The sequence below is a fragment of the Lactuca virosa genome, chromosome 7, assembly GCF_052849685.1.
Source record: "Lactuca virosa cultivar CGN04683 chromosome 7, Lactuca_virosa_CGN04683_v6, whole genome shotgun sequence".
Taxonomy (NCBI): domain Eukaryota; kingdom Viridiplantae; phylum Streptophyta; class Magnoliopsida; order Asterales; family Asteraceae; genus Lactuca; species Lactuca virosa.
The window spans coordinates 200,505,478-200,525,517 of record NC_136432.1 but is presented as its reverse complement, the minus strand read 5'-3'; the positions used below and the strand labels follow the sequence as shown (position 1 = coordinate 200,525,517).

General features: G+C 37.6%; 1 non-coding gene across 1 annotated transcript; it reads left to right on the top strand.

Moving 5' to 3' along the window:
- Nucleotides 1-2,961: 2,961 nt before the first annotated feature.
- LOC145127996 (small nucleolar RNA R71) lies at nt 2,962-3,068 on the top strand. The gene has a single exon (XR_013716599.1). It is a non-coding gene; the product is annotated as a small nucleolar RNA R71 (small nucleolar RNA).
- The last annotated feature ends 16,972 nt before the right edge of the window (nt 3,069-20,040 follow it).

Sequence of the window (20,040 nt, the reverse complement as noted above, 5' to 3'; positions counted from 1 at the left end):
GGTTAGCAGAAAACAATTTACTTATTTCCAGGTCTCACGTCGTGAGCAGTGAAGCTCACATCGTGAGTTCTTTGCCTTCAGCGAAAATCGGTCATAACAGGTGAAGAATCGGACCAAAAATCTAATTGGGGTTTACTCCTAAATCGTTTCTAAGCACATTTAACTAACATGCAGTAGATGGATCACATTTTAGGGCACAATTTCGACATTCAAACATAAAACAAACCCTAACCACTAAATCAGCAAATTAGTCAAAATTGAAAACTAGAAGTAAGATTGGTTTACCTTAGATTGATGTTTACGTAAGCACAAAAGGTAAATTATATTGGATTCGGCTGAAATCAAGTATATGGGGGACCATGGGTCTGTCTTCGTTCGTGGGATTAGAAAATGATAGGTCAAATGTGTTCTGATTTGTTTAATCCAGTGGTCCCGATTTTTCTCTTGCTCACGTCGTGAGAATAACGACCTCACGTCGTGAGTTATGTATGGGCAAATAAGCTGGGCCATCTAATTAATCAAAAGTGGGCTAATAGACTTATTGGGCTAAAAGAACCTAGTCCGTATGTCCTTCTGGACTCACGTCGTGAGCCACACGTGCTCACGTCGTGAGTTCTGTCTGATCGAACAATAAGCTTAATTTGCAACTATTATTTATTCTAAAACCCTAATTTAATTACCACTGAATTCAGGGACCCCATACTTAATTTTTTTTCCATTCATAAAATTACTAGATGATAAGATGATTAATTTTCCTAAAAACTAAAAAATGCAAAAACTAAAACGAAAAGAAAATTCAAACCAGGCTCGGTTTGCCTCCCGAGAAGCGCTTCTTTTTGATGGAGTCACGAGCTGGTCTCCGTGCCGCCTCACGTTGAGTTTTCCGGAGAGTCCATCACCAATTGAATCTTTTGCTTTTTCCATCGTCTTTTGTATGCTTGGACTCGTCTAATGTACGCTTTTTTCGAATTCTCCTTTTTAGCTTTCATTTCATTTATTTCAAGCTTGCGTGTAACCCCTTTATTTTCTAATTTTTCTTCATTCTTTTTAAGCTCCACGGGAACCTTCTTTTCTTCAGCAGTTGAATTCGTTTCCTCAGAAATAACCTCGTCCTCGTCACTCGATAGTTCGTCACATTCCTTACTTACCCAAGAAGTTGGTTTTGTATAGGCAATCACTTCAACTAAAAACGGAACGAATGCTCTTGGTTTCGTGCGTTTGAATTGTTGAATTGTCTTTAGTTCTTCTTCCATTAGCTTCTCCAATTCTCCAAGTTCATCTTCTTCATCAATATTGAAAACCTCACCTTGAACATCACTCCCTTGGAAACCATCTTCTACTCCAAAAGTTTCCTCTTCATCTCCAACCCTCAAAGTGAGCTTGGACTCGCGAATATCAATCAAGGATCTAACAGTATTTAATAATGGGCGACCAAGAATAATTGGAACATCGGCATCTTCTTTCATGTCCATAACCACAAAATCAATTGGAAAAAAAAATTTCCCAATTTTTACTAAGATGTCTTCTACAATGCCCCTGGGTTGCGTCACTGAACGGTTTGCCATGTGAATTGTCATTCTTGTAGTCTTCAACTTCTGAATATTAAGCTTCTGATAAAATGAATAAGGCATCAAATTAATGCTAGCCCCAGAATCAGGTAAAGCATAAGTCTTCAGATTATTCCCCAACTCACATGGAAGAGTGAGGCGTCCAGGATCTCCCATATTCTTTGGTAACTCTCCCAATACTACTTTTGAACTCTGTTCACTTAGAATCACCTTGGAATTTTTCTTCAATTGCTGACGAGTGTCTATCAAATCTTGTAAGAACTTCGTATATTCGGGAATTTTAGATAACGACTCAATAAAAGGAGTATTTATTGGAATACCCTTCACGTGCTTTATAAACTCCAAATGCTCCCATTCCAGTCGATGAAGATTAGCTCGGGACGGAAACGGTAAAGGAGGACGATAAGCCGGAACAGTTGCTGAACTATTCTGTTCAGACTGGACCCACTTCGTGAGCTTAGAAGGCTCACGTCGTGAGTTCAGTTGTTCAGCAAAATTTTTATTTTCGAGCTTTGACTTTTTCGGCTTTGGTTCGGACTGCTTTGGCTCCACTTCTAAAGCTTCTAGGAACTCAGAAATATCATCTTCTTCAGTTTCAATCACCATGACATGTGATTGTATCTTCTTTTCGGGAAATTGTGGAGATAAATTTTCATTTACCAAAGTCGTTAGTTGACCAAGTTGGGCTTTGAGGTTATGGATCGATGCTTGATGATTTCTTAATGATGCTTTCTGGTCAATCATCATTGCCTGTTGTTCCTTCATCATGACTTGTTGGTCCTTCATAATTTATCTTTGATCTCTTATTGTTTCATATGTGTCGTCATGTCTTTTTTCTGAAGCCTCCATAAAACGAGCTAACATATTTTCTAAGTCAACTTTCTTCTCAGCTGATGGTTGCTATTTTTGGTAGAAGCCTCGGCCAATCTGCCTATATTTTTCCTCCTTTTGCTTCTTGTACTCATCGTATGGCAGCCACTCCTTCTTTGGTTTTCTCCAATCTTCATCGTATTTATCCCCACTTAAATAGTAAACTTGAGCCTTTTTATTCCCATACTCATCTAAGTGGCAGTCCTTGGTCAAGTGTGGACCATTGCAACTTTCACAACTAACTCTTATAGCATGTATTGATTGATCCAATTGGTTCAATCTGCAGTCCATATTATTGAGCATTGCAAGCATATCAGCCATTTCTTCTGATGCTCCACTACCAATTCCCCTTGTTCCATCATTTCTCGGATTATGATACTCACGAGAATGCTTTGAGAACTCTTCAATCAACTCCTTTACTTCGCCCAGGTTTTTCTTTGTAAGTGGTCCTTGAGAATCAAGGAGTTGTCTCGTAATGACATTCAACCTGTCATAAAAGATAGACACTTCTTGTTGTATATTGAAGTCGTTTTGAGGGCAATTTCTTAATAGCCCTTTATAACGTTCCCATGCCTCATAAAGTGACTCACCCGGATTTTGCTCAAAGTTGGCTATTGCCTTCTTGAGTTTAGATATCTGGGATGTGGGCAGAATTGTTCTAGAAATTGCTCACGCATCTGTGCCCAAGTAGTGATTGCACTAGGTGGTAGTGCCTTCAGCCAGTCTTTTGCAACTCCTTTAAAGGTAACCAGAAGCATCCGTAATAAGAATGTCTCTCTAGGAACATTAGGGACATTGAAATAGCCTGCAATGTCTTTGACTTCATCTAAGTGCTTGTAAGCATCCTCATGATCCTTCCCAGAAAATGATACATCCTTGAGTGCAGTAAGGATGTGTCCTTTCAGCTCGAATGGCGCAGTTGCAGGAATTGCAGGTTGTACTAGGCCAGGACCAACATCATCTCTTATTCGCTTCTTGTAAGCTCCCATGGAAATATCTGCAATGTTCGTCATCTCATTTTCTGGCTCGTCTTCGGGTTCACTCCTATATAATTCGAACTCGGGCTCGAATTCGTATTCAGATTCTTCTGGATTAGGTATTTGACATAAGCTTTCAACCGTGCTCTTGTCCTTTGAAGATGTACTAGTCTCTCCCGTTTTCTTTTCCGTCTTCTTTCCAAAAAAAAGATTTGAGATCTTTGAAAGGCGACTTCTTTGGTGTTTGGTTCACTCCTGCGTTCTTATCTGTCTTCTTGTGAAGGGCCGGCTCTGGATCTTCAAGTGGTGGCACCAAAGGTGTTTTGGAACCTCTGGTCATGAATTACTGCAATAAAACAAAAATAAAAACGTAAAACTGAACAAAAACTAAATAAAAATAGCCTACTGATTGGTCACCACGACGTGGTAAAGGGTACCACCTCGTGTTGTCGCAGAAAATTTAACAGAAAAGAAAAACGAAGAAAACGTAAAACTACTGAACTCACGTCGTGAGCTTAAGCCTCACGTCGTGAGTTGAGTACTGAAACAAATATCTAAGCTGAAAAATTAACTTTTTCAGGTTTTACCCCACAAAAAGGATCGATTAACCTAAAGCAAATAAATCAACAATCAAATAAGTCGTTCCCCGACAACGGCGCCAAAAACTTGATGCGTGCAAATAGCTACACCTATTTTTAAATTTATAACCTAACTAACTTATCTAACTAAATTGCACCTAGGCAGTGTACCTAGTTAAATTATAAAATAGTTTAGGTAAGTCGGGTGTCGATCACAGGGAACAGTTTTAACTAATTAATTTACCTACTACTAAGTTAACCTAAATTTCTAGCAAAGTATTGGTTTTTATCTAATTTTGCAAGTTTAGATGAACTTAATTCTTAACACAATTCAATCAATTAACAAATCACTTCTGTTAGTTCGAATCCACTTTCTCTCAATGGTTTATAAATTAATTATGACAATTCCTATTGGTTACCAATTAGAATATTATTAGCAATCCAGTTCCAAATTTACTAATATCAATTAATTCATGTAGATCTATGTATGGTCACATATAATTTAACACATAATAAATTATTAAATAGAATTGGAGCTATGTAAGATTGAGTTGACAAACACAATTACGGTCATAATATGAGTTCTCTAGCACAACCAAATTCAATAGTTCAATTACTTATCTAAGATTGGTTCGATCTTAGCTCTAATAATCTAATGTTCACTAAATTACTAGGTATTCAAATTCATGCAGATTAATGGTCATTAACTACACAGAATAAGACATTAAAGCAATCTAATATCAAATCAAGCATGCTAGGTGTAATCAATCAACCACAAGTCATAACCAACAAGTAAAGTCTAAGCTAATATAATAAAACCATGAGTTCCAACTTCATCTAGCTAACAGAAGCAACTAGATTTAGCTGGACATTCTAACAAATAAGCTAACACAAGTCATAATCAAAAGCATGTTTAAAAGTACCAAACTAAGAATCAAATTATGAACTTCTTCTTCCTTGGTATGCAACCCAATCTCCATGCCTTCTTCCTCTCTGATTTTTGACTTCTGGAACTTCCCCAAGTTAGCTAACCTCTTCAAATCGTAGGCATCAAGTCCTATTTATACTTTCTGAATTATCCACACTCACGTCGTGAGCAAGTAAGTCCCACGTCGTGAGATCGTAAGTATCCGTGTTTGACAAGGATTCTTCTACGCGATGCTTATCTTCTGGAATGTCCCAACTCACGTCGTGAGCCTTTAATACTCACATCGTGAGAGCGTAATTTTGCTGGATTTTTATTCTTTCAAGTCTTCATCCTCCAAAGTTCCATTCTTTAACGCTTTTAGTCCCTTTTCTTCAAAATGTCTTCTATTTGGCTGCAAAATACATTTTAACCTTATAAGTACCATTATTCCATGCAAATAACCAAAATATGTATAAAAATATACTTAAATATTGCCTAAAAATATGTATAAATATGGCAATATCAGTAGATAACTTAGGAAATAATGTATTGCATATTGATTCGTCTAATGGTTTAGATAAGGCATGCTTGTGGCATTGTCGTCTTGGACGTGTCAACAAGAAGCACATTGCCCAACTCCAAATGGTTGGAGTGTTGGAGTCATTTGACCTTAGGTCAGATGACACGTGGGAGTCTTGTTTACTTGGGAAGATGACTGAATCACCTTTCACTAGTTCTTGTGAAAGAGGTAAGGGATTGTTGGATCTCATACACACAGATGTGTGTGGGCCCTTCAGATCCACCACAAGGGATGTAAACCGCTTTTATGTGACTTTTACTGATGATTATAGCAGATATGGATATATCTACTTAATCAAGCATAAGTCAGAGACCATTGAAAAGTTCAAAGAGTTTAAGCAAGAAGTCGAGAATCAATTGGGCAGGAAGATAAAGATGTTCAGATCTGATAGAGGTGGTGAGTATCTTAGTATCGAGTTTCACGACTATCTTAAGGAATGAGGAATTGTTTCACAATTGACACCTCCTAGGACACCACAACTTAATGGTATGGCTGGGAGGCGTAATCGGACCTTGTTGGACATGGTTCGTTCCATGATGAGTTGAGCTTCGCTACCAATCTCATTCTGGGGGTATGCCTTTGAGACTGCCGCCCATATCCTTAATCTAGTCCCAACTAAGAAGGTTGCGAAAACAACTCACGAGATGTGGACAGGGAAGGTTCCCTCGTTGGCACACATCAAGGTTTGGGGTTGTGAAGCTTTCGTAAGACGAGAGACTCACAACAAGCTTGAACCTTGAAGTGAGCAGTGTATTTTCATCGCCTACCCACAAAAATCCTTTGGATATCTATTCTACAGACCTAGTGATAACGTGGTCTTCATAGCAAGGAGAGGAGTTTTCCGCTAGAGGGAACTCATATGCCAAGATGACAGTGGGAGGACAATTGATATTGAAGAGATTCAAGAATCAAGCGGTGAAGGAACCTCTAACACTAGCACTCAACCTGAGGAAGAGATTCCAATTGAACCAGTTGATGAGTCATTACCTCTTAGACATTCTAGTAGAGTTAGCGTTCCACCCGTATTATATGGTTTCCATATAACTGCAGATGGTGATACGTTTATCAGTGATAGTACACTAATAAATTTGGATGAGCCTAATAACTACAAGGAAGCCATGGAGGGCCCTGAGTCTGCCAAATGGAAAGAGGCAATGGACAATGAGATCCAATCCATGTATGACAATCAAGTTTGGAACTTGGTTGACAATGTACCAGGTCGTAAGACAGTTGGGTGCAAATATATCTTCAAGAAGAAGGCTGACATGGATGGAAAGGTGCATACGTTCAAGGCACGACTGGTGGCGAAGGGCTTTACTCAAACCCCAGGGGTTGACTATGATGAGACCTTCTCACCAGTGGCTAAGATTAAATCTATTAGGATTATGTTAGCCATCGCTGCGTTTCATGATTATGAAATCTGGCAGATGGATGTCAAAACCGATTTCCTTAATGGAAAGCTAGCTGAAGATGTTTACATGTGTCATCCAAAGGGTTTTGTGGATGCTAAATACCCCAATAGAGTGTGCAAGCTTGAGAAATCCATCTATGGATTGAAGCAAGCTTCTCGCAGATGGAATCGTTGCTTCGATGAGAAAGTCAAAGAGTTTGGTTTCTCTAGGAGTGAGGATGAGTCCTGTGTATATGTCAAAGCTAGTGGGAGTATAGTTAGCTTTCTAGTATTATATGTTGATGACATACTACTCATAGGAAACGATTGTCCAACCTTGCAGGAGGTTAAGTCCTGGCTTGGGAAGTGTTTTTCTATGAAGTATCTAGGGGAAGCTGCTTATATTCTAGGGATAAGGATCTTGAGAAATAGGAGTAGAAGACTAATTGGACTTAGTCAAAGTAATTACTTGGATAAAGTGCTAAAGCGTTTTAGCATGGAGAATTCCAAGAAAGGGGAGTTACCTATCCAGAGCAATACCAAACTGAGTAAGACTTAGAGTCCGAGTACCGTTGCAGAGATAGCGGAAATGAGTCGAGTGTCATATGCTTCCGCCGTTGGCTCGATCATGTACGCTATGACATGTACTCACCCTGATGTGGCTTTTGCTTTGAGCATGGTTAGTCGATATCAAGGGAACCCAGGTAAAGCTCACTGGATAGAAGTTAAGAACATTCTTAAGTATCTACGAAGGACTAAGGGTTAGGTCCTTGTACTTGGTGACAGTGATGACTTTAGAGTGACATGGTATAGTGACGCCAACTTTCAGACCGACCGAGACAACTTCCGTTCTCAGTCAGGCTGGGTGTTTACCCTTAATGGAGGAGTAGTGACTTGGAAAAGTTCCAACAGGAGACCGTAGCTGATTCAACGTGCGAATCAGAGTATATAGCTGCAAGCGAAGCGTCAAAGGAGGCCATATGGTTGAAGAACTTCATTGGAGACCTTGGAGTTGTACCATCCATAAAGGATCCCATGGAGATTTTATGCGATAATAAATGAGCGGTTGCCTTAAACAAGGAACCAAGGGATCATGGAAGATCCAGACATATCGACAAAAAATACCACTTCATCAGACATCGGGTAGAAGGAATCCTCGTCGTTAAGAGGGTATCGTTAGAAGAGAATCCTGCAGATCCTCTCACAAAGGGTTTAAGTAGGACTAAGTACGTTCAGCATGCAAGGAGCATTGGTCTGAAGGACGATGTTAGTTTTAGTGATTAGATAGATTTTTTAGAATCTTGTAACAATATAAATGTAATTGACATTTGATGATTAAGTAATGGAAGATTTATTTATGAGTGAAGTTTACTATCTTTTGTTAGTTGTTTATTTTGTGTTTCACTTTTGCATGTTTTACTTCCTGAATAATTGGATTGTTCAAATTATCCACAGTCGATCATACTTTGGAAGTAAGTAGTGAATTAAGACTGTCATGAATTGGCTTGTAGATTGTCTAAGTGCTTAGACATAACAAACGTTTGCTACAACGTTCATGAGTACTCCTGAAATAGGATTTGAGTATTGGATTAAACCCGCGCTCATTTGAATCACTTCATGGAATTTATCACGAGTAATTGTAAGATGATAATATCGTATAATCTTTAAACCGAGATATATGAGTTGTTGTTTACGAGTTGGTTGTGCATTGATAATGTGTAAACGCATCAATAACTTGATGTTATAAAACGCATTATTGTGTATGCTTTGATGAGTAAATAGTACAAACATATAAGTCAAAGTTTATCTGTTCCTTTTATCCCAAGGGGTAAAGCGATACCGTGGGCCCCTCGATGATTTTATGTTGACTTATGTGTCGGGCCCGGTCAGGACTGAATTGATGTGTTCAATTAAGTTCGTTGTCAAACAAATCTGAAATCGGGAAACAAGCTGTTGGGCATTGAGAATGATTATGTTCCATGTCTTTGTCCACATGATATCTTGCAGAACGGAGGATTATATGATCCCTTATCTAAAGGACGCGTCATTGACTAGGTCAGAATTCGACAACGACTTTTGAAAGCTACGACTGCTAATCAGATTCAAAAGTCATACTTGAAATTATAGTTATTAGACTTATCCAAGTGAGAGACTGTTGGATTAGGTGTTTAAGCACATAACTATAATTGATATGTACTTGATTTGATAGTAGCATGGTCCTTTTGGGTTGCCTTCGCCATAGCAACTTGACAGGATGACTTTTGGAGAAAGAGGTTAATAAATAATTTATTAATATATTATAAGAATAATATATTAATTAGAAATCATATTGTTTAATTAGTATTTAATCAGAAATTAATTTGATATTAATTTTGGGATTAAAGGAACTGATTAAAAGAACGGGGACTGCTTATGCAAATCATTGAAAGTTGCAAAGTTGGGCTGATGGATTCGTTTAGAAGGGAGTGGACGAAATCTATAGGAGGCCCTATAGAATTTCGTCCAAGGCTTCTATTGTGGAGGTCCATGGACTGCTTAAGGCCTAAGCAAGGAAATTAGGGTTTCACCTGAAGACCCTAGCAGCCTCAGCTATATAAAGACCACCTTAGCATATGATTTTCAGCCCTACGCTTTCTGGAAGAACCTTAGCCAATTTTCATAGTGCTTCACCCTCTCTCTCATTCATCCTTTGCTATTGGTGTTTGTGACTCCATTAGAGGTGCAACACTTGAGGCACTAAAGCTTTCAAGAGTCAAGATCATCCAATGGATTCTTGTTATTACTAGATAGCAAGCAAGGTAATCTTCTAACCCTAGTTTTCATATAGATTTCGAAATTGTATGCTAGTATTAGGGTTATTGCTTTGGAATTTCTATTTGCATGTATAACTAGTGAAAAACTTAGATCCAAAGCAATTAGGGTTGCTTGATCACATAGGATGTTGTTATGCTCAAAACCCATCATAAGCTTCATGCTTACGATTTTCATTCTATGTTTCAGGTGCTTCCGGATCGAAGGGGAAGGGCTTGGGATGATCGCATCGCACACACCATGTTGTTCCGCATTTTGTTGACTTGATGTAATATGGATGATTATTTACATACTCTGATTTTCTTTTATGGTTTTATGAACACGTTTTGGATGATGGTTTTATTATTATAATAATGAAATTTTTGGTCTTAAATTTTAGGACGTTACACAAGGTCCTTGCTCGAGGTTGCGCCGGTTGAGTCGCAGGAAGGAACCGATTGTTATGGTCGGTTCAAGTATTACAGTCAGAGGCTGAGTGATTGGATTCGAATGTCACTATCTATGACGGGGGCTATGTCCTTCCAGCTTTCCGTGTTCAGATGAAATAGAGAGAGAGCTAACATGTGATTTTCAGAGTTGTGATGTAGACCCAACATGGGGATAGATGGTTGCGGTTTTTGGCAAGAAGTATGATAATGTGGGAATTCACAAGAGGATTCTTATGGTATGGTTGCCTCGAGATATGATCAAGGGTCCGATTTCTTTGAATATTGTTAGGTCAGGTGCTAGTTGATTCTTTCAGGTGAGCAGGGAAATGAATCGGGGACGACAACCTTGTTGTCTCTGATGTATATCCTGACTATGAAAATGATGCCTCTTGTAATTATGAAAGATTCTTGCGATGAATTGATGGTTGAGGACTTGTAAAAGAGGTGTGTAGTAGCCCATTTGTTTCTAGATAGAGAATCGAGTTTATGAATAGTTAGTCAGAATTATTGTTTGTGCATCTGCATGAGACTCTTGATGTTTAAGGCGGTTAGGCTTTGGGAAGTTTCCGAGGTCTCCATCTTCGGAATCCTGTTGAGTTTGCTTGGTCTTTATTTGGAAGATCATCTTGAATTGTGTTATACATTCCAAGGGTCAGGGATGTTATGCATCTAGTTGAGCTGGTTTCAGTTTTGGTCTGTTGCAATGCCATTTGGTGGTAGTTCGGATCCTAAGTGGGGGAGAACTGGGTATTCTGCTTAGAGGTTCATCGATATGTTCGAGCTTATGGTTTCAGAATAAAGGATTATAGGGATCTGCAGTTTGGGTGTGGGAGACTTTGGCTAAATATTTGGTCGATATGGGGTTGCAGAGCAAGTTACTATCAGATATATGTGCTCATGAATGAATGAGTTATCTTCACGGCAGGAAGTTGCTGGACAAGGAGCTTGTTGTATCCAGTGGTTACTTTCAGAACTATCGATGAATAGAGCTAGAGGCATTTGGGTTGCTCAGGTTGAATATCGGTTGTTGAGGGATTTGTCAGCTCGTTGTATAGATTGTTATCTATAGTCTAGGCTGGGCAGTTTTCGATCAGTAAATCAGCTTCAGAGTTGAGTATGTTTAGCTCCACGTGGGTTTTGGTTTCATAGTGTATTGGATCATTGGATTAGTTGTCAATGCATCCTCGATCGTTGGTCATTTCGTTCATCATCTATAGTAGAGATTCTTTGGAGGTTTCAAGTTGTATCAGTTAAAGTTCAATGGATGAATCCATCTATCGTTAAGTCCGACTCGAGTTTGGCAGATGTCCTTGTTTATTGGAAGTTTATAAGTTGGGGCAGTGTTGTTGTAACGTCCGAATTTTCAAACCAAAATTTTCATTTTTAAATTCATATAAAAAACATTGTTCATAAAAACCATCTCAAGAAAATCACCAATGTCAAATACATATCATCATAAATATATCAGAGTATCCCAAAATATTCAGAATCATAAACTGCCTGTGAATGTGTACAATCAAGCCTTCGCATTCATGCGATCCTCAAAAGTACCTGAAACACATTTAATCAACAACTGTAAGCACGGAGCTTAGTGAGTTCCCCAAAATACCACATACAACACAACACAAAATAAACATCTATGGGTTATCAGCAACCCTGGAGACTACCCAAGTCTCATTACACACAGTAACACATAGCACAGTAATAACACATTGACCTAGCTGGTCATCACATATATAAATATATTCTACCACACAGGTAAGAATAGTGAGGAGAATCACCATGCACAGATGACTGATTAAACTCACACCCGGACTGCCGGAACTAGACTCCGCCTATTAATTACACCAATTAACCCTAATTAAAAATTAAGATAAATTTTCATACTCCACTAGTCCCAAGCCAAGTCTAATCCATATTTAGGGAAAAAACCATTTTTCCCCTTCCAAGACCAAAACCCTCAAAAGTCCACATAAAGGCACAACTGGTCAACAGTCAACAAAAGTAAAAGGTTAACCCTCTGACCATTACGTGCGGCGTATACATCTCTATGCTGGGCATAGAGCCCAAGGTAGGAAAAACAGGATCCAGGCTGGCTACGTTGGGGGTAGCCAGATTTACGCTCGGCATACACGTCTAAACTCAAGTCTTAATTTTTAAGCCCTTATTCATTAAGACATTTACTCCAACCTTGGATTTGACCCTTAAAAGACGTCCTAATCCATAAAGTCTTTGACTTTATGCCTTTTCATGGCTCAAGAGAGCTCAATCCCAAAACCCTAACTTCTAACATCACCAAAAACTCCATAACACATGCATGGAAGAAAGGAAAGAACCAAGCTTGCATTTTTATGACATTATACACCCTAAAGCATCTAAAAGGACATCTCAAAAGCTCTGGAGTATTCCATACCCTAAGCTTAACAAGATCTGGTAAAACAAGATCCAAGGTATGGACTTTATACCTTCAAAATATGAACAAAGAGATGTAGATTCTGGATCGAAGATCTTGAATGCACCACTACTTCTTGAATGATCTTCCTTCTCTACCACGAACACACAAAATCACTCCAAAAGCTTCAAATCTCACTCTTAAAGTCTAGGGTTTCGATTTAGGGTTTAGAGGAAATGGAGGTTGGTCATAAGAAGGTCCAAGGGAGATTAAGATGTTTAAATAGGGGACACAATCCTAAAAATTTAGGGTTTAAGGACTGCACGAGTACGCCCGACGTACTCACGTGTACACCCAATGTACACCTCCTCCGCCATGACTTTATTATTGACTTACGTCGGGCATACAAACCTTGTATGCCTAACGTAAGGGGCTTAATTGCAAATAAATTAAGATACTAAGGGTTAAAATGGAAATACATGTCAATGGGTGTTACAGTTGTCTAGTTCCCAGACGCGACTTTAGATCTGCGTAGAATCAAAATTTTGGCATGTCGTGCTGGCAGGGTTGGTATTTGGATGGATTCAACTAGGTTTTTAGCAGCATTTCTGGATAACTTTAAAAGTTTTATCGAGCTAGTTATGTATTGATGGGATCCGTTTAGTCTCAATCAAGGTATAGGATCTTGTTTCGGTCATTCATGAGGATGTTTTATGTTAATGACTGAGGTTCGTCATTTTGTTAGATCTACTGATACATCGCCCGTTGGGTAAGGTTGTGAGGAAAAAGGAACGTAGTAGATCCAGGGTTGGTTATGGGTTCCCTTAAGGATGTGTATTGTGGTAAGTTCATTAGATATTGTCGTGAGGGGCGTATGTAGGATGAACAAGATAGAAATGGAGCACTTGGTTCGAATTATATGCATGGTTATTATTTGTGTTATATCCTTTGAATTGGAGCACGAGTGCGACCACCTATCCCATTCTCTGGTCGTGTGCGACCATGTTTTCGTCGGATTTTGCATTGGTAGCAGCTTGTGCTGTGAAAGGAATTGTGCATGGTAAAAGGGTATGGTCGTGTTGTGTCCGGTTAGTGTTGAAAGGGATGTTTGATTGGTTTCTTGCAAGACTGTGGATTGAGGTTGAGTATCTTTAGGCCCCGTGGTGTTGGTCGTGAGTTTTCATGTTAGTGATGGACTGACGCCAAGATCAGCGTGGAACCGCGAGCTTATCATTTTAGTGGTTAGAAGTTGTCACGATGTATCGTGAACCAGTGGCTGTATGCTTCGTATGGGCGGGACCCGATAGACATTTGATTGAGACTCTTAGGTCTCAAGATCGTTAGTCTTTGGCATGTTTGGGTATTAGTGCATTGTTGGGAGTCGAGAGACTCCATAACCGAGTGGGTTGGATCTTAAGGATAATAGAAGTTTGTCTTGGTAGATGCATTAGCGGTGCACCAGAATTCGCTTGATGAATGTTTGCAATTGTGGACCCCGTTTTCTAAAGGATTGTTTTTTTAGGGATTCGGTTACCAATGTTGGGCATCAGTTCTGAAATCTCGAGTCATGAAGTTCGTTGTAAATGTCTCGGGTGTTTTGTCAGGTGGGGATACACCTGAGCTAATAAATAAGGGATTTGGACACAACATGAGAATTCTTGGTTGACCATCATTATACTCGTGGGAGTAGCGGGTCAGTGATAACTTGTCGGGAAGTCAAGTGTGTATACGAGGTTTTCGGGCATGATTTTTAGAATTTGGAACTTTGGGAGATTCACGATCAGGATGTTTTGAGTATTATTTCTGTTGGATGATCATGAGCCCTAGGGTGTAGTTTCTGAAGTTTAGAATGATGGGTCACTATGTAGGGGAGTATAGTATCAGATTTGGTTTATAGTTGTAGTTTTGAGAGTTCCTGGTTGGAGTGGTTTTCTCTAGAAGTGGGGTCATGCAGTCAGGGAGAAAAGGAAAATTTTATGGTTGAGTATTTCCAAGCTATTAGGTTGTTGGTTGACAGTTATGGGTTCCCAAGTGTTCTCTCAAGTTTCTTTATAATATGCCTTGGTGTCGAGATGGTTAGAGAGAATTTTCAAAAAATGTTGACATTGTTCCAAAGACCTTAACCAAGACGGATTTCGAGGATGAAATCCAATTTAAGTGGGGGAGAATTGTAAAATCCTGTTTCGAGAAGTTCTTATTTTAGGATTGTGGGCAATAAGTGGATAAAATAGAGGCCTTGGGCTTCAACGAAATGGATTTTAGACTCTATTGGAGGTGTATTATGTTGGATAAGTGATTTAAACCTTGGATTATTCGATGGAAGCTAAGGGGTAAAATGAGAAAGGTTATGTTTCGGGTTTCTTGCATAAATTAAGGATTTTATTTCGAGATGTTTTTAGTCATAAGTATCAATATAGAATTATAGAGCTTGTCGATACCTTTCCATGGTTATAAGGATCATCGAAAATGGAGTTGAAACGAAGAAGTTACGGCTGTTTGAAGTTAAGCTGGAAAATGGATTTTGGCAGTACACTAAGCGTATACTAGGTAGTACGTTGGGCATACTAGGCTGAAGGGGGACGTGTTTTTTGGGTGTTATGCTAAGCGTAACTTATGGTACGCTAAGCGTACCGCCGCAGTGTAAAAACTCTAATTTCGTGGTTTTGAACCCTATTTAATGATTCTAACCCCTTGGGTCCTTCCCAACATCAACCACCACCCTCTTGAGCCTCCAAATCGAAACCCTAGCCCCCTAGTGCAAATATTGAGCCTTTTTATGTGTTTTGGATGCATTTTGAAAGAAAGAGAAGTCTAAGCTTGTTTTTTGTTGAAGCTCAAGCTTGTGAATCCAGAGCCTACATTGCTTTTCTCAACTCTAGATGGTATAAAGTTAAAAACTTGATGAATGTTTCCTTAGATCTTGCTAGGTTCTTAAGTCTTTTGCTTTTTGGTACCATAATCTTGGTATTCATGAGTATGGCTTACTCTAATCCAAATGAGTTGTCCTTTCAAACGTTTTTGGGTGCTTTGAATCATAAAAATGTGATCTTGGTCCCTTTCTTCCCTCCATGCAAGAGTTATGATGCTTTGGTTTGTCTATTAAGTTAGGGTTTTGGTGTTGTAACTCCTTTTAGCCATGGAAAGTCATAAAGTTGGAAACTTTATGACTTAGAATGATGTTTGGGGCTAGATCTGAGCTTTGGACGTAATATCTTAATGGAAAATGAAAACTGGTCGAGTATGTTGGGCGTACCTGGTGGACGGTGAGCGTACCAGGCTAGATCCCCGTATTCAGGAAGGGATCACTTACACTGGGCATAGTGATTGAGTACGCCGATCGTACTCAGTCTGTGTTGACCTCCTTTGACTTTTTAACTTTTGACCTTGACTTTGACCAGGAATTTGATCAAGTTTGTCTTAGGGGCATTTTGGGTAATTTGAATAATAGTTTGAGATTTGGGTCCCTGTTAATTTTATAGGTGACCAGTAGAGATAGCTTTTGGAGCAGTGATCTGTGTAATTATTTTTCAGACTGTGAGGTGAGTTTTTCTCACTATACTCGTGGGTCGAAAGCACCAATGACAGCCCACTAGGTTATGTATCCTGGTATATAGGATGCTGTTATGTTGATTATATGTTAGATTGGTAGATGTGTATGATTACCTATACTTGCTAGTTGTATGTTTATCTGTTACATATGTCAATACAATGTGGATGGGTTGAGGTTGTACTGCTTTGTGCTGTAAGCCAACAAACCGGTGCAATCCAATCCGAAATTTGTGGGCTAGAGTGGTAATCCAATCAGGAGATTGTGGGCTAGAATGGCAATCCAATTGGAAGATTTTAGGCCAGGATAATCCAGTCGGGAAACTATGGACCCAACATGCAATATGTATATTTGTTTGGTTGTGTATGGTACTTTGGGGGAACTCACTAAGATTTGACTTACAGTTTGATCGTTATGGTTTCATGTACTCTAGATGATAGGCGCATGGCGAAGGCTTGATCATACACATCATCTTGGATTTTTCTAAGATTATGATTTTGGGATACTCTGATTCTTGTTTATGGCTTTTGGAAACGATGTTTTGTAAACACTTATGGTTTTAGATTGGTTTCAAAAATAAAAAATTTTACCTTGATTTTTGGGATGTTTCAAGTTGGTATCAGAGCCCTGGTTTGAGTGAATTGGACGAACATCCGTGTGAATCCAGACTCAAACTAAGGATCTGTAAAAGTTTTCAAAATTGTTTTGAAAGGTAACCAAAGAAGGATGAGATGTGTACGATGAGCCGGAGCAAGAAAGTATACCCCAAGATACCCACACTGTTATTTGTTTTTGATGATTATGATAGAATTGCATGTTAGTTTGTAGGCTAGGGATCCTCAGGAATTGTATGATAGAATTTCCTGATGTGTGATGCTTAATAGCCTAGGAGAATCTCTTGTGTACTAGATGGAATTGACATCATTACGGTAGTTGCGTAGTGTGTGCATCATAGTTGTACATAACTAAGATTTTATAGCCTGAGAATGTTTGATTTAGTTTTATTTCATATTCCTTGTCTGGTTGTGGGCTGAAGGTAAAATCAAGTATTCGTATGTCTATGAAATCCAGTGTTATGTATGATTAACACGCACGAGCGGCTGCGAGGTTGGTGAAAGTTTCATGAGTACAGTTCATAGTGGGTCAACGTGATGAATGATTAACCACACTTGAGATAGTAGATATAAGCTATATGTGTATCGTAGATGCTTGAGCCTAGTTGTTAGAAATTGCATGTAAGGAATGATTAGCCACTCTTGAGATAGTTGATATAAGATATATTTTACCTTGATTTTTGGGATGTTTCAGCATCCATTAGAGATTTCCGCACATAATAACTTTAAACGTTAGTCTGATAGTTGTTTTTGAATAAAATGGTTTATCTAGATCTTTGAAGTTGTAATTTGAATAAATAATTTTATTTTTAAATAAAAGTTTTGGTTTGAAATTTGAGACGTTACAACTTTTTTGCATTAACATTTACATTTTTTTTGTCAAAACTATATTTACTTCCCTTTGAACTTATTTTATATATAAATACCAATTTTATATATAACAATATCTCCCTTCTAGTTATTTATAATAAAAAAAATTTAGCGCATATATATATATATATATATATATATATATATATATATATATATTATTTAACTGTGTTTAAATGAGTTTTTTTATTAAGTTTTTTGCGTTGGGGTCTAGATATGTTTGGAACGGGACTGAGAACAACACAAAACATTCCAATTTAATCGAATAAGATTGACATGATATTTAAACCAGTTGTAAGAGATGAGTTGAATCTCATCCACCGACTTTAAAGAAAACACCTAAGGTTTCTAAAAATTAGAGCATTCATGGCTTTCCAAATCAACGATTACAATTCAACTTCGATGAGCCAACTTCAAATATCCATATAAAAATAACAACTAAAGAAAAGATGGTCAACATCTTCATCAATAGTCAAGCAAAAAGGACATGAAATAGAAGCAAGATTGACTCCCCTCTTAGCAAGGTTTACCACAACGAGAATATTGTTTAGCAGCAACACACGTCATTAGCTTTTCCGCTAATTTGACAAATAGGGCTAATGCCATCTCCAACGGTATTCTATTTTTAAAGTGAAAAAATAGACTTAAGGGGTGGTCCTCATTGGAGTTTTATGTATTTATATAAATTTCTCATATTCACAAAAAATTTTAGATGATGATTTTTTCTGTTTTAATTTGTATTGATTCGATCTATTAAAATAAACTTGTCGTCGTTGTTTATTTATTTTTATTTTTTATTGTGGTTTCAAGATCTTAAATGAAAAATATTTTTGCTGTTGAAGAAATTAAAATCACAAAGATAATACTTGTAAAGAAAAATATTAGAGAATGAACCTATGTTTATTTTTAGAACAAATGGAGCATTTGCGTAATTTTATCTAAAATAAAGAATAAATATGTTGATTTTGTTCAAAAACAAAACAAAAGAAAATTTCATCGAATATGGTATTTTTTTATATTAATAGTATGATTCTTTATCTAAGCACTTTGTCGATCTGACATATTTAATGTAATGTCTGCTTATTTTTTTTCGGCCCTTAAATTCTGTGTGCATTATGCATATACATTTTTGATCATTATTCTGACTTTCGTGAATATAATGTTTTTATCTAGATAATACCAAATGTCATGTTGATTTAACGATTTCAGCTAAAAACGATATAGTATGTTAAGTACCTGGTTTTATTTTATTTTTATTGATAACTTTTGGTGTAAAAATTCCCGTTAACAACTTAATTTGTTTTAGATACAACTTTTTTAATTGGGGGTCAAAGTAGAAAAAACGAAAAAGAAAAGAAAACCGGAGAGAAATTAAATAAAAAACATAACTTTATAATTTGTTACAGAAAACGATAGCTATAAATTATTTATTTAACTATTTAAAACATAAATGTATCCTAAAGACCTAAACTACATTATTTTTAGATAAATGAATTGAAAGATTCCCAACTTCGGCTCTATTACTTGCCCACATATGCAACAAAAACAGCCCATAGATGCTCATTTATGAGCTTCAAAGAACATGGATCGTGCCTAAAGCCCATTTCAAAACGTACGAGAGGACCAAGTTATAATTCAAATTTCAATTGAAAGCACGCTTGGGAGTCGTCTTAATTCTTAAGTAGTCTACCAACTTGACTAGTTTTGTAATTTGAATTTAGGTCTATGTTAGGATTGAAAATTCCGACATATATTTTATTGATTTTATTGATGATGTGTTAAGGGGAAAACAGATATATAGCTATAAAAGAAACGAGTTGAAATACTCGAAAATCACATATATTTGTGTTAAAAAATTTACGAGATTTATTTGTGATCTCAAAGTAATACTTAGAGTATTGAGTATTGACAACATGTTATAACACCAATGAGGTGCCACCTCAGATGCCACATCACCTATGGTGTTGTAACATCATGGTAGTAAATGGTCTCCATGTTATAACACCTACTAATTATTATTATTTTTTCTTTTTAAAACCATTTCCATTTAGTAGTAAAAAAAACAAAAGCCAATCACACTTCTCGTTATTGCTCGTCGTTGTTACAACGAGTTGTGCCTTAACACCCCCTTAACGAAAAAAGGGGGATGATGTTCCTCGTGTTATGACCGTGTTATGAGGTGTCATCTCAACAATAATATCACTTTTTGTTGCCCACACCACATCCTCTTATACTTGAAGAAAATGTCTAATGTTCGAGCATCAACAGTTACCGTTTAAGAATTTCAAATATTAATGATATCTACAAGTTGTTGATATAAGATTTTACGTTAATCGCCTAGTGGATTGTTGTGATGGTCCAAAGGCGGAAATGTGTGGGATAAATCTAAGTTCGTGTTGACTTCTTTAGGATTGTTATCGATTTCACAAAATATTTCAAACAAATTATAAAGAAAATAATAGATAAGTTTCAATGTTTCATTTTTCATCGCACCATACAAGATTCAAC